Source organism: Elephantulus edwardii, unplaced genomic scaffold (genome assembly GCF_000299155.1).
Source record: "Elephantulus edwardii isolate Elephantulus edwardi_28Jun2011 unplaced genomic scaffold, EleEdw1.0 scaffold00260, whole genome shotgun sequence".
Lineage (NCBI taxonomy): Eukaryota > Metazoa > Chordata > Mammalia > Macroscelidea > Macroscelididae > Elephantulus > Elephantulus edwardii.
The window spans coordinates 211,395-213,136 of record NW_006400010.1 but is presented as its reverse complement, the minus strand read 5'-3'; the positions used below and the strand labels follow the sequence as shown (position 1 = coordinate 213,136).

Sequence of the window (1,742 nt, the reverse complement as noted above, 5' to 3'; positions counted from 1 at the left end):
TTAATATAGATACTCTTTTTCAGGTTTGTGACACAAGGAGTTGTTCTGAAAAGAAAAAAAAAGAAGAGGGCTTTTTCAGTTTCTTTTGTCACCAAGATTACCTGATTATCTTCTGAAAAATATCTAGTGTTTGGCTATTCCTCCTGTCTGAGTGGAAGATTAACACTTTTCTTAAACAACAGTTTAACATTGGGGGCGGGGGGGCGGGGGAATCAGAACAAACAACAGAAAATCTCAAATACCTCAAATAAATCCTGTTATTGTTGGTTGCCTTCAAGTCGAGCATGACTCATAGTGACCCTTTAAACAAAAGGCCTGAAACCCCTCTACAACTATAGACATTTATCAAAGTTGATAGAGTTTCCAGAGGCATGTTATTTAGGAAGTAGTTGTCACTCCTACTTCCAAATAATCCTACCACCCTTTTATTTTGACTTGCCAGGTCCTGCTGATATGCACACAATGTTGATTAAGTTTTTAATACTAATTTTTAAATTCATTACCAAAAACACATGAGCAGACATTAATGGCATTATTGTCACCTCACCACAGTGAAATTAGTGGGGAGACTTTTGGGCTTGTTTCGTTTCGTTTACTCAATTTGTATTTCTTAAAAAACCTGAAATCTGGGGAGCTCTGCTGGCCTAGCGGCAAGAAGCTATACTGCAATCCCAAAGGTATGCAGTTCTAATTCACCAGAGATGCTCTGCAGGAGAAGGAGGGACAATTTCCTCCTGTACCAGTCAGATCTGACTTGATGGTACATGCACAAGAAATAATAAAAAAGTTTTAAAAAAACTAAAAAAAAATTTGAAATCTACAGAAAAAATTGAAAACAGTAAGTAAACACTGATTACTCTTAATCTAGTTTTGTTTTCTAGCATCTTGCTACATTTGCATTATTTTCTTTCATGTTCATAAGTTGAGATATTTTTTAAAGTTCTTTCAACCTCAGGAGGTAGCCATCAATTTTCTTTCTTTGTCCCTCTCTTCCATCTTTATATGTAAAAGAAGTAAAGCTTCAGCACACTGCCTTCTGTTTGTTAGTTTGCCACTAGCGAGCTATGTTCAGATCCTGATGAACAATGAACATTAGTGGACTAAATGATATTTGTTAGTTTATACTCTTTTTTTTTAATATGGACAACTGTTTATTAAATTTTATTTGCTTTCTCTAACGTAGAATCTTTACATCTTACATGATTTCCCCCAAACACACCCCGCACTGCTACACTAGGAATTCGTAGTTTCTCCAGAAAAGTTCTTATGAACTGGATTCTCTGATTTTCTTGTAAGACAGCTTCAAGGAAATCCATGTATTTAATATGCTTGTTTGCAGTTTGGCCCACACTAAATGATTGTTTAATCCAAATATCTGAGCAGCAAACTGAGCTGATTCCTCTGGAGAAAGTACAGTTGAATAGCCAAGAGCACTGGGGAGTGGGGAGTTCTGGTGGCCTAGTGGCAAGGAGCTGCAACTACAATCCCAGAGGCACACGGTTTGAATCCACCAGATCTGATTTGACGGTACACTCACACAAAAACAATAAAATAAGGAAAAAAAATAAAAAATTAAAAAAAAGAATAACATGGGCTTGGTGACAGGAATCAAGCTGGAGATAGAATGATTGAATTTTGTACAATCAATGACTTATTCATTGCAAATACATTTTATAAGAGACACAAACGCAGGTTATACACCTGGACTTCACCTGATGGTATGCATAGGAATCAGATCGACT

At 36.4% G+C, this 1,742-nt stretch overlaps 1 pseudogene; it reads right to left on the bottom strand.

Moving 5' to 3' along the window:
- Window positions 1-1,264: 1,264 nt before the first annotated feature.
- Window positions 1,265-1,742, bottom strand: part of LOC102851090 — a 7,621-nt pseudogene continuing 7,143 nt past the window's right edge.